At 33.5% G+C, this 13218-nt stretch overlaps 1 non-coding gene across 1 annotated transcript; it reads right to left on the bottom strand.

Annotated features, from left to right (window-relative positions):
* Window positions 1–10731: 10731 nt before the first annotated feature.
* Window positions 10732–10804, bottom strand: TRNAE-CUC (transfer RNA glutamic acid (anticodon CUC)). Its single transcript has one exon. It is a non-coding gene; the product is annotated as a tRNA-Glu (tRNA).
* Between the last annotated feature and the right edge of the window lie 2414 nt (window positions 10805–13218).

The following is a 13218-nucleotide window of genomic DNA, read 5'->3' as shown; positions in this document are numbered from 1 at the left end:
AACATGCAAATTAAACGTCAAAAGAGTGGGTATCATTTGTTTGTTTGTTTTCGATTTGAATGTATTAGCATTAGGCCGTACTACTTCATTTTTTAATTAATGCACGTTTTCTCGAGCGAGCATGCATGCAATATTAATGCGAAGCAAACCTTTCTGTTAGAGTAGTGTAAGACACCAAAATCCGAAGCGGGTGCGAAAGCATGGATGAGTAGAAGACTAGAATGTAGCATGAAGATGAGAACAAACGTAGTTCTAGTAGTAGTAGCAGCCATGTTTTGAGTTTGAAGGAGAATAATGAAATAGTGAGTACTAGGTAGTGTTTGTTAAGTAAGAGGTTATGACTTATGAGCGAGTGAGGAATGTTGTTGAGTATGCAATTTATAGAGGATTTGAAATTAGGATGGACTGTAGAAGAGGGTATGAAATGATTGCATAGTGCAGCCATATCTATAAATATTTGATTATTATTTATGGATTGGAACGCTGCGTATGTATAATTACAACAAAGAAATTAAGAAAGGATTATATTCTCATCTGCATGCACTTAGATTAGATTTGATTACTACATGAATCCCCACATCTTTTCCCATTTTTACGTCAGCTTTGCTACTTACTACTGACAACGCCGTTATATGTAAGTTGTCAACTTGTCACCCTTAGCTTAGCTACTCCTCTCTTCTTGTACTCTCTTCGTTTTTTTTTTACTTAGTATATTTTCTTTAAATGGATGTTTTTTTCACTTATTATATTTCCATATTTGGTAATTATAATTCACTTAAAAGTACCAATATTTTCCTTTAATTTGTCTTTTTGGTACTTATATTTTCTAAATATTTGTCATTTTCGGTAAAGTTATAATTCTCATCATACTTATCCTCTCCTAAATTCTTATTGAAAAGCAAATATTAATATAGCAAGTAATTATATATAAACAGAGGGAGTACAACACTACTTATCTCCCCTCTCCTTTTTTTCATTGCTCAACTGTCGACCTAGCTATTTTAGTTGCCATTAGATGGGTAGGATCTGGACAGGATCCTGATCCCGGATCCATAAAGTAATAAGAATGACGATTCAGATTCTTATGGATATTATGGATTCGGGTTTAAAACGGATCCTTGCCTATTTTCTTCAAACTACCCTAATTTTTACAATAATTAAAGATTTTAAACAATAAATTCATTCAATATCAACCAAAAATTATATTTAATTTCTGAAAAATACCCATTACAGCTATTTACCACTATTCAATAATCAAACTGTAGATTAATCAACCCAATTTTCGAACTCAATTATTCAGTAAATTCACACAAAAATTGAACATTATTTAGAACAATAATTCGAAATTCAAGCAAAAATTCATTTTTACATATATAGTAAGTAATATTATAATATTATGATAAAATAATATTTAATAATAATATTATTATTATAAAAACAGGTAAAAGCCATCTGGATCCAGTTAATAGTTTAGGATCCTGTTCAAATCCTTTTTTTAAGGCGAATCCAGACCCTACGGGCCGGATCCATATGATCCAAAATTTGACCTAGATCCGTAAAAAATGAACCTTGATCCACAGTTCCTGATAGGGTCTATTACGGTATTACCCACCACCATCTATACTTGCAATTGCATGTCCCTCTTCTATTTTCAAAACTGAATTAATATCTTCACCAATAATATTTTAAGTAGCCTTTAGAAGTTTGACCAACTCATAACATGAACAAGGGTTTAATTTCTTTACCTTCTAAAAATAAATTAGGATTTCCAATAAATTTAGATAGATAACTCATACTATATGTTTTCATATATTTATCTAGTTGAGATAAGTTTGAGTTATAAGTTTCTAAATATTTTCAAAAAAAGCTTTTAGAATGTTATAAAATTAAGTTCTATATTAGTTTGTAGAAGTTCATACTTCCTCCATTTTTTTTTTGTTCTTCCTATTTGAAATCTTGATAGTAATATTTGAAAGTTAAGAGAATTGTCTAAATTCATTCCAATATATAAATTGATATACGTAATCTTGACAGTCTTACAAGTTACAGTACTATTATGTGGAGACCTTGTTTGATTCGTCTCAACGATTACATTAAGAATATCAAAACTTTTATAATTTTTACTAATATGTAAATAGATATATTGCATAAACAAATGTGATAAAGCAAACAAGAAGAATAAAAAAAAGCCTATAAGACAACACCCCTGAATGTGAAAAGATATGTTAAATTAAATTTAAAATAGCTCTTAACTATTGAAATAGTGCTTTGGAAAAGGCAAAATAATAATATTGCTTTTGAAGCTTTTGAAGGTGGAACATGTAATCCGACGGTTTGGTTTTGTATCTACTGCTAATTTTCTTAAATTTATTTTGACATCTAATCTTCAGTAGCTATAATTTGATAGTTGCAACAACTCATTTTATCTTGCAATACTCTACTTGTTTGCTTTTTCAAAAGTTTATAACCTTGACCATATTATTCATTATTATGGAAGAAAAAAGTATTATTATGTGGAACTTATTGAAATTCGTTTTATCAACCTTGAATATGAACAAGGTTTATGACAGAGTTGAATGGTATTTTTTGCGAAAATTGCTGCTCATTATGGGTTTTGATGGCAGGTGGGTGAACTTGGTGATGGATTGTGTTTCTTCAGTGTCTTACTTTTTTATTCTGAATGGAAGAGTATGTGGTGAATTGGTGATGTGACTCCTTCTCGGGACTGATACAAGGGGACCCTCTTTCTCCTTACCTGTTTATATTTGTAGCCGATGCTTTTTCTCATATGTTACAGAGGAAAGTGCAGGAAAGAAAAATTCATGACGCTAAGGCTAGTCGAAATGGCCCGAAAATATCACATCTTCTTTTTGCTGATGACAGTCTTCTTTAGGCAAGAGCTAACCGACAAGAATGCAGAACTATAGTTGATATTCTTAACCAGTATGAACAATAATTCATAGTATGAACAAGCATTCGGGCAGAAAATTAATTATGAAAAGTCAGAGGTGTCTTTTTAGCAAAGGAATCAGTGCTGAACAACAAGAAGAGTTGATGGGTATTATGACCATGAGACAAGTTGACAGGCATAGTAAATATTTAGGTCTTCCTACTGTTGCCGGGAGGTCTAAAAAAGTTATGTTTGAAACTTTTATGGATAGAGTGTAGAGAAATTGCAGGGGTGGAAAGAGAAACGTTGTCACGTGCTGAGAAAGAGATACTTCTAAAGTCTATTATCCAAGGGATTCCAACTTAATTATTTGATGGGTGTTTATAAAGTCTCTTGTTCGATCATTGAAAAAATAAGTTCTGCTGTGGCACGCTTCTTTTGGGGGAAAACTGGGCCAAGTAGAAATATTCATTTGAAGAGCTAGGAAGATATGTGCACTCCAAAATTCTTGGGGGCATGGATTTCAAGGATTTGAGAGTTTTTAGTGATGCATTACTTGGCAAGAAAGTTTGGAGATTAGTTCATCACGAGGAGTCTTTGATGAGTAAAGTGATAAAAGCGAAGTACTATCCAAAATGTCGTTTCTTGACGCCACTTTGGGTTATGCATGAAGTTATTCATGGAGTAGCATATGGAGTGTCAACGCTTTGACTAAAGAAGGTGTATTGTGGTGCACTGGGAATGGATCTAAAGTAAGCATTTGGGATGACCCTTGGGTTGTTGGTGAAGAGGGTAGATTTATCACAAGTTTGTGAATTTGATGATCTTAGCAAGGTAAGCGAATTAATTGATGTTTTGAGTATGAAATGGAAGCATGATCTTATACTCCGTATTTTTAATGAAAGAGATCAACGTTGTATTTTGTCTATCCCGCTCAGTGGAAGATTTTCCAGTGACTCTCTTACTTGGGCATACTCAAAAGGCGGGTTGTATTCAACAAAAACAACTTACATGCTAGAAAAAGGAGGAGACTTGGAGAATTTTCATGAAGCTTGGATGGAAATTTGGGGAATGGAATATTGCCAAAGCTAAAACATTTTCTTTGGAGACTTTGCTCTCAAACTCTGCCTACTCGAGCTTTGCTTAAATATAGACATATGTTTGACAATGTTGTGTGTCCATGGTGTGAGAATGTCGAGGAGACGAGCCTTCATGCTCTCATCCACTATCCTCGGGTGAGCTACTTGTGATCAACTACTGGTTGTGAAGCTTTGGCGAGAAGTGATGCGGATGATTGAAGTGCAACGCTGATTGATTGGAAGAAGGGTGATGCAACCAACGCCAATGTGTTGCCATACTTTTGTGGAACATATGGAGGGAGAGGAATGAGAAGGTGTTTCAAGGCAAAACAACTCTAAATGAGGTGATACTAGCTCGTCTGGCGAGGCAAAATTTGGACCATAACATGTACGCCCAGCAGGTTTACAAGAACCATGTGCCTCGACAGCCCCCTAGTACGCATAGCTGGACTACCCCACCTTTGGGCGTGGTGAAGATCAATGGGATGCTTCTTTGGCCATTGAGGGGTGGGTTGAAATGGGTGTTTTAGCCAGGGGTGTGGATGGTAAGGTGCTCTTTGCAGCTACTAGAAGAGTTCGTGCTTGCAATTGGTGGCCCCCGAAAATTGATGAAAGTCGTGCTCCACTCCTTGCTATAAAACTTGCTAAACATCATGGTTATGCAAATATCATTCTGGAGTCAGATAGCAAAATTCTAGTGTCTCGTTTATCGAAAGTTGTAGTTTTTATGTCTAATGTTGATAACGTTTTAGAAGACATTTTATTTCATAACTCTAGTTCTAGTTCCATAGTATAGTCGCATGTAAAAAGGAGTGTGAACTTTGTAGCTAATCACTTAGCTAAGATATAATGCCTTTTGGAGTAGAATAAGTGTGGGAGAATCATTGACCGACGGAGATTTGTATTTATGAACTCTTGGACGCTTTGTCCATTGATTAATGCACTATTGGAGCTTTATTTTTTTTAAAAAAAATATAAATTCATAAACTTATTGTAATCTAAATTAACACATACAGTCCTTTTTGTCTATCCGCTATAAGACTACTCCCACTTTCCTTTTTAGTTTTCTTCCTAAAATTAAAAATTATTCCATTTTCTTTTTGATTGACATGCATGGTCCCGATTAGGGGTGATAATGAGCCTGACAAGTTGGCGAGCAACTCAATCAAAGCTCGGCTTGGTCAAAGTTCGGCTCGAGCTCGGGCTCGGCTCGTAAAGCTCGTGAACGGCTCGATTATTATTTAGTACTAAAAAATTATTTAAATTAAAAATATATATATTAAATAATATTTTATATTAAAAAATTGTTTATATATTAAAAAATTATTTATATATATTGAAAATTATATTAAGTATTTCTTTTAAGATATTAACTAAGGTATATAATAGAAGAAAGATAAACGAGCTCACGAGTCGAGCCTAAACGAGCTCACAAGCCGAGCCTAAACGAGCTCACGAGCCGAGCTCGAGCCGCAAATTCTAATCACGAGCTGGAGCTGAGCTCGGTTCCCCCAAGCTCGGCGAGCTCACGAGCTGAGCCGAGTCCATGAAAAGTTAAACGAGCTCGAGCCGAGCCTAGTGCTATTCGGGCTCGCCTCGCTCGATAAGCACTCCTAGTCCCGATAATCTTTATCTACTTCTTCTCATACACTATGCACAAGAATTCAGAAGTACATAACCACTGAAAAATATTGTTACAAAATAAATAAAAAAGAAATGGCCTAAAGTTAACATTAAGAGATAAAGGAAGTAATTAAAGATATATATAGTCAAATGCATGTCTATTGAAAATTGTTATAAAAAAATTGGGTGAAGTACTACCTCCGTTTTTATAATTGCTATATTTTCCTTAAATGATTGTTTTTTCATTTGCTACATTGTTTCAACTTTCCTTATTAGGAGACTTGGCCCACCAAAAAATAATACCCCCTTCATCTCATAATATAGTATTTACTTCTCATTTTTTACGAGAATTAAGAAAAATGGAAGGAATAAGTGTTTTATTGCTAACTTTGTCTTGAAACTAACTCTTTACTTTCTTTTTTCTTTAAATAATTAAAATAAAAAAAGTAATAATTGTTCATTGCAATGGTGTAAAACAATAAATAAGGGTACATATTTTAAAGAAATATAGATGTATTTTGGAAAGTTTATGTAGAAATGAAGGATAATTTAGTCCAAATAAATTGATAAAAAAATAGGTACAATATTTTGAGGCACCCTAAAAGGAATGTGATTACTATATTATGGAATAGAGGGAGTAGTATTATATTTGTTTCCCTCTTTTTCCACCAAAAAGGTACTACTTTTCACTTTTTTCCACCTCATTTAATGCTAAAAGGGTAAAAAAGTACAAAAAAAAGAATGAAAGAGACAACTTCTAAAAATTAGTGAAACAACAACGTAGCAAATTAAAAAAAGCAAAGGAAGTATTTTATAGAAAATAAAGGAAATCTATTCTTTATTAGTATTGGATGATCAAGGAAGTAGAAAAAAAAAAACAATTACCACAACAAGCAACTAGCTAATAGTTACAATAACCGCTACTTTTATGAAATGCTCTCCTAGTTAGGGATGAAAGTTTGGTGTGCGGTTTGAATTAGGGCCTAATCCAATCCGATCCGAATAGAATTTGGATTTCAGATTTTCAATCCGAATCCAAACCAATTAGGGTTTGAATCCGATTTAATCCAATCTGAATTTCATATACTCTACATTGGATCCAATCCGAAAATCTGATTTTTTTTAAAGCTCTAGTTTTTCGATGAAATAAATTAAGCACAACATCAGCCTAATAGATTTAGGAAATGAGGAATTAATTGCAATTAGTATTTTAGGAGAAGAGTTGAAGTGTTATGGGTATTAGGCTATGGAGTAGGTTTTTCGTAAAAAAAGTCAGTTAAACACTTAAACCCAATCCGGATACATAATACAAGGCATATTACTATTCGGTTATATTGGATTTTTAGATCCAATTACCCTTAATCTATTCCAATCCGAAAATCTAATTTTTCAAAAAAGCTCAATCTGAATCCAATCAGAATATAGTTCGAATCTGATTCGAATTACTCATTCGAATTAGATTGAATTGAATTTTAGATTTTATTCGAATAACTTTCATCCCTACTCCTAGCTAGGGCTGACAATGATGCGAGTCGAGCTCGAGTTTGACTAAACTCGACTCGAACTCGAAAACTCATACTCAAACTCGACTCGACTCGAAAACTCGCGAGTTTCAAATTTTCAAGCTCGAACACAAACTCGAAACCTAAACTTGAACTCGAACTCGAAACCCGTTTCAAGCTCGAACTCGAACTCGTTTCAAGCTTTTTGGTCATTTGATATAGTTCTATATTTTATAGAAGAAATTCTTTACTTTGCTCTTTGGTCATTTTATATACTTTTTTTCATTTTTTTAAAAAAGAAAAGTACAAGTATTTTTATAGAAAAAAATAAAGTTAATATTTCTTAAAAAAATTAAAAGTATATATATATAAAAAAAAAATTATCGAGTTTCACGAGTCGAGTATCGAGTTGTTCGACTCAGCTCGTTAACCTGTCGAGTCGAGTTCGAGCTTTGACCGAGCCGAGTTCGAGTAGCTTACGAGCTGTCTCAACTCATTGCCAGCCCTGCTACTAGGAGACGCCAAAAGAAAGCTAAGGACATGGTCACGTGAGTGAAAGGTTGCGTTGAGATCATGAATCACATACTTGAAGTTGTACTTGTATTTGATATGAGGAGGGATGACATCAGCAATGATGAGGTATAGATGCAGGGATTTTATGGCAGAGAATGGGAAAAAAAGATTTGATTATATAGTTGTTGTTCAGAAAACTCAGATTCTCTCTACTCAGTTCCAAAGACTTTTCCTGGATGTTTCTCCTTTTGGTGCTTTTATTCACCTCTATCACCACTGTTTTGGATGACGATGCTCTTCTCTGTACCTTTCTTTCCTATTTAGTCATCTGCTTATGTTAATGAAAAAGTGTAATCCTCCCCTTTTGATTATTGTCCTATAAATCGATATACGTTAATCTTTGTTGTTGTACTCCTAATCTCTTTTATTGATTTAACTGTGCCAACTTATGAAATTTGACTCCAATCATCTCATTATAAAAAACTCCTACAAACTCATTTCAGTTTAGTTTAGCGTTTTTTTTTCCTCAGTGTTTTACTTCAGTTTAGTTCAACTCGTTTCAACCCAAAAGAACATAGCTTATACAGTGAGATCAATTTAACTCGAAACTCTCGGGTCGAAGATAATATTACTACTCTTTCTGGCCTTCCCCAAATATTCAAACTATATTTACAAGTCTAAATGAAGTTTCATACGAAAATCAATTGAATATAGTATAAGTAACTCATTTAGCTTATAAGTTGGTAATTTCTCTCATTTTTAAACATGGAACTCATATGTGATTAATGTGAATTCTTCTCACTCTTAATACAGATAATCGTTTAAAACTCGAATAAAAACAATTGTAAAAAAGTTCGTAAATAATTAGATAACCTATAATAGATTAGATAGTGCCTTCATTACATAATTTTTTTTTTTGGTACGTATTACTTGCCAGTAGTACACAAAGTCTATAGTATTTTGTTTAACAAGTAGTAATTTTCATAATTTAATTGATTACAATCTATAAAATAATTAACAAGAATATTGTTTTTCCTATTACAAGAATGAATTCTGATGAGAGATTTTTCTTTGTAAATGGATCCACCTTAATAGCTTCTTGTTATGCAGAATTGCAGATACGCCCATGACAGCAAGCCAAATCAATCAGTCCCCTTTATACTTCCTTTTTCCTATTGCCACTATCAATATCAAAGATTCAAAGTCATCCCATCATCCATAATAAATCATCACCATCTTTCAACTGCAAAGTACTTCCAGCTGTAAACCTAAAGTATTTTTTTTTTCGTTTTTGTACAGCAGTATGTACTCCCTCCGTCCCTTAATAGAGTGCCCATTTTTCCATTTATGTCTGTCCCAAATAGATTGCCCATTTCCTTATTTGGTATGGATCCACTAATTAAAATAATATTAGCTTTCATTTTATAATTGGGCCCACATTCTCTCTCCTTAATAAACAATTTATAAAAAGTGTACCAACTTCTATTTTCACTCCTTATTTAATACCACTAAGGTCCCACACATGCTTTTTTTCTTAATACTTGTGCCCAAAAGAAATGGGCACTCTATTAAGGGACGGAGGGAGTAAATTGTTAGTTATCCCATTTTACGATGATTTTAAACTTAGCACTTTGCAATATCAAAAGAGGCGTACAAGTTTAAAGCATGAATTATACATTAGGGTATACAATGCCTCATTGTGCACTCTAAAAAAACATATTATTTATATAAAAGAATACGAATTTTTTGTTAATAACTTTTCTACCTAAAAAATAACACACGACTTAAAATTAAAGAATATGTAAATCTATATTTATAAATTAAAAGAACATTGGTTATAATGAAAAGAACATATATAACAAATGAACATATGTGCTTAAAGTAAAAGAATATATCTTTTAAATTTAAATTTGAAAAAGGAATCTTTACAAAAAAAATAAATTAAAAAAGGTAAAAGAAGTTGCAAGATTTAAGTTTAACAATGGTAAAACGACGTAATTTAGAGGAGGGTGCACCATCCTCTACATGCACTTGGGTGCATGACTGCATGTTCCTATTTGTGCGTATAACCTCTCCCTCCGATTTTTTTTAAAATAATTGTTTTTTTAACTGTTACCGTGTTTAAATTTTCTTTATTTGGAGAGTGACCAGTTGGTCCACTAGAGTAATAATGTTTTTTTTTTTTATTTTCACTTTTTCCAAAAAAAAATACTTTTTTTTAACTTTTTCATTTATTTTACATCAAATAGGTCAAAAAATACCTTCTAAAAGTTTGAAAGTGACATTGCCTAAAATCTTGTGCAAAACACAATATAGAATTAAAAGAAACATAGAGAGTAATATAGACTGAATTATGTTGACTTTTGATACACTTTACATACTTCCTCCGTTCCGTTTTAAATGAAACGTTTGCTTTTTCACGCAACCCAACGCGCTTCTTTAGTCATTAATATCTATAGTTGTGTACGCGTAAAAAATATAAAAAAGTTATAATTTGATAGTATGCATCGAGACGAATCTAACAAGATCCCACTTGACTATGTTTTTCTTTATATAATAGCGATCAATTGGAGTCAAAATTGATCAATGAATAGTGTCATTTCATCCAATGTTTCATTTAAAACAGAACGGAGGAAGTATTACATATTTGATTTATCTTATGCTAACTTTTATTATTTCTTATGTAACCTTAATTTCGAAACTAGCCAGAGAAATAAACTCAAAATTTTCATTTTGTAGATGTTTGTTAACTTGCTAGCATAGTGTTGAAACCCATTAAGTGCCCATTTGTGAGTATCCCACATTGGAGAAAGAGGAGAAAATAAACCACCTTATAAGATAAGGAGTTATTCCTCCTATCACCAATTGGTTTTAGGATTGAACGGGCTAAACTCTCCTCCTCCTTACTGTCTTATCCAGACCCATTTTCATATAAAACTAAAAATTAACACATAGATATTGACACCAACATAAACATATATACTCCCTCCGATTCATTTTAATTGTTACACTTTGCATGTGATAAAAGGACTCGAAGATATGTTTGGGAGGGGATGAAAGGGAAAAAAACGTATCCATTGCATCTGAACTTCTTTCTTATGAACAAAATTTATGGAAAAAAAATTTCCGTTGCCGGGACTTGAACCCGGGTCTCTCGGGTGAGAGCCGAGTATCCTGACCAACTAGACTACAACGGAGGACCGATACTACTGCAAGCGTTTATTATGATTTTTCCTACAAGGTTCAATTAGCTATTCACTATAAAGTAGGAATATGAAGCTGAGTAGATAATGTCCCTTTTAAACAATGCAGCCCTCCCTGCTCGGGATGTATCGTGCAAAACGAAATTAATAATATATTGGGTGATAATATGATGTTGGAAAAATATTTTGTCATTTGAGAACAATTTTTTGTGAGGATAATATTTATAACCAACAGGAATATTATAAAATTTATAATCAAACAAAGTGCCAAATGGAACAACCAAGAATTGCTAATTGCTGCACAAAATTGACATCCCAAAGCTGAGATCACAACTGATAATACTAATAACTAAACAGCTGGCAAAATATTATTATTAGGCAAGATTATTGTTAAGATATTGATAAAAAGGCATACATCACAAATATTAGAATGGCAAGTAACAATGGACAAATTAAAGTGAAGTGGTGGTTGCCTGGTTGGGTGTACCGTGTACAGTGTGGTGTATATAAATAGGAAGTAATGTAGGAATTAATTTGTCCATTGTTACTGGCCATTCTAATGTTTGTGATGTATGCCTTTTTAATTAACCAATAATAAAAATTAATGACACACAAGATTTGAACTATCTTTTAACCTAGCACTAATATACTATATATATAGATCTAGGATCATATAAGAACCATCCTTATGGTGAGAATCGCGAGAAGCGCTAATAGTTATTGTTATTGGGTCAAAAGTTACTATTTTTGAGTAATCTATACTAATATATTAAAAGACGTTCATAAGAATGTCTATGCCATGTGGCACTCTCCTCTAAGGTTCTAATGCAAATGCTCTATTTTCATGTCAAACCCCTCAACTAAAAAAATTATGTTGTGTGGTTAGAAAGTATCAAACACGTTACCTTTGAAATGGAAAGTGAAAGCTTAACTATTGATCCAACAAAACATCATTGTTTAATATTTCAAAATAAAATATAATAAAGTCTTGTAATTATATCTCATTAAAAGACTATACAAGTAGTTGGATACTTAACACATTAATGGTAATGATAGTAGACTATCGTAGACATAAACTCTTACTCTAATTTCTTGCATTCTTTGAATTATCACGTCAATTTTTCCTTAACAAGACAAAAACTTACGAAAAGAAACAATCCGGGCCATCGCACGGGACACTAACTAGTTAGTTATTATTCTCTGATAGTTATGAATTTGGTTTAAAAGTTGCAATTTTGGGTTAATAATTAAAGTTATTATCTATTCTCAACTGTTTTTGGGGATAAAAGTTAATGTTTTAAGTAAAAAGTTATGGTTCTCAGTGTAACCCAACTCTCTCTCTCTCGCTCGCTCTCTCTCTCTCTCGCTCGCTCTCTCTCTCTCTATATATATATATATATACACACCACGTGACGCTCTTTATGAGGACGTTTTACTTTATGTAATCCATATACAATAAAAAAAGTTAGAAATTGCATAGTATAGGGTTAGATAATGTGACTTCAAGTTAATATACTAAAGTCTTGACCACTAGACCAAGTAATATTTATTATTATCATCTTAAAGTATAATATTAATAAATAAAAAAATTCCTTACCCAGAGAATAGCTCGGGACGAACAACTAGTTTATAATGGTAAATCACTTTTTTTAGTTTAAAAAATAACCATATACTTAATATTATACAACTATGACATTAATGATGGTTAAACTGATTAAACATATTTACTATCCTAACCCAAGTTACCCCAAACCACCACCTAACCCACTAATACCCCACCCCACCACCACCCCTCAACCGGAAATACCATAACACCGTCACTATCTCCTTCCTTGTGGCTTTCTCTCTCTGCCTGCCAGTCTTTCTCTCCCGTGACTTTATCTCTCTGCCTGCCAGTCTCTCCCTCCTATGACTTCCTTATCTTTTAATCTCTCTTTCTTCTTCGCTGCTGCCTCCATAGATCTCCACTGCCATTTCCTTTATCTCGCCGGAGTTGTCTCTTTTGCGTCGCCGCACACTTTGTTCTCTTCTCCTTGCTAATGCTGGTGTTTCGGGGTCGGGCGATGCTCTCTCTTTCTCTTAAGCTTGAGTCTTCCTACCTCCTCTGCCTGCGTCACTGCTGTCCTGATCGCCTCTTTCTTCTATCTTGGAGGGGTGGGACAGCGGTTGAGGGGTGGGACAGTGGATTAGGTGGTGGTTGGAGGTTAGGGGTTAACCTAAGTTAGATAAATCAATGACAATAACGGTTGAATTAACAAATTAACCATTATTAGATACAAAAAACTGCCTCGAAAGAAAGGCGAGCGCTACCTCGAAAGAAAGGCGTGCCCTAACCCTAGGGGTTCGAGCTTTTCTCCTGCAATCATGGCTGGAGAATTGATCGAAAAGTGCCAACGTCTACGAATCAA

Source organism: Beta vulgaris, chromosome 7 (assembly GCF_026745355.1).
Source record: "Beta vulgaris subsp. vulgaris cultivar EL10 chromosome 7, EL10.2, whole genome shotgun sequence".
Taxonomy (NCBI): domain Eukaryota; kingdom Viridiplantae; phylum Streptophyta; class Magnoliopsida; order Caryophyllales; family Amaranthaceae; genus Beta; species Beta vulgaris.
Note: the sequence above shows the minus strand (reverse complement) of the source record. Positions and strands in the feature narration are given on the sequence as shown.